The sequence below is a fragment of the Pollicipes pollicipes genome, unplaced genomic scaffold (genome assembly GCF_011947565.3).
Source record: "Pollicipes pollicipes isolate AB1234 unplaced genomic scaffold, Ppol_2.1 Scaffold_1600;HRSCAF=1878_pilon_pilon_pilon, whole genome shotgun sequence".
NCBI lineage: Eukaryota > Metazoa > Arthropoda > Thecostraca > Pollicipedomorpha > Pollicipedidae > Pollicipes > Pollicipes pollicipes.
In genome coordinates, this window is record NW_023595962.1 from 5,037,014 (window position 1) to 5,037,607 (window position 594).

A 594-nucleotide genomic window follows, 5' to 3' on the forward strand; every position below is an offset into this window, starting at 1 on the left:
TCAGGAGAAAAACACGAACAATGGCACAGGCAGGGGAGGGCATAGGGGGCACGTGCCCCCTCTTAGGTTCCGAGGGGCCCGAATGGCCCCTCAAAACTGGCCATTAAGGATCGGATTTGACAGGTCGAAGGGCCTGAAAGGCCAGCCAGAGGTCTCGTTCAGGGGCCTGGCCCGCAGGGCCGGGGACTCAAGTGCCAGTCAGAGGGCCCCGAGCGCTGATCACTGAGTCCATAAGGGCCTCTATTTTGGCCATACCTGACCGGTAACGCACAGCAGGCTCCGTAGCGGGCATCGACCTAAGGGCCCATTTCCCAAGCAGGGACAAAGCCGGAGCCAACGATTTGCATTGCCCGGGGCCCCAGAGCGCCTAACAGTGCCTGAGTTGTCAAGGGTTCCGAGTCGACAAGAGGTAGTGTTCGAGGAGCCCCGCAGAGTCTAGAGGGTCCACTGGGTCCGACGATCACGGGCGCGATTGGAGGGTCTAAAGGCATGAGGGGCTGGTCAGAGTCTAATCTAGGGGCTTGGACCCGCGACGACGAACCCTCTTATAACGGTCAGAGAGCCCTTTGCGCCAATCGGGCACCCCTGAGTCGA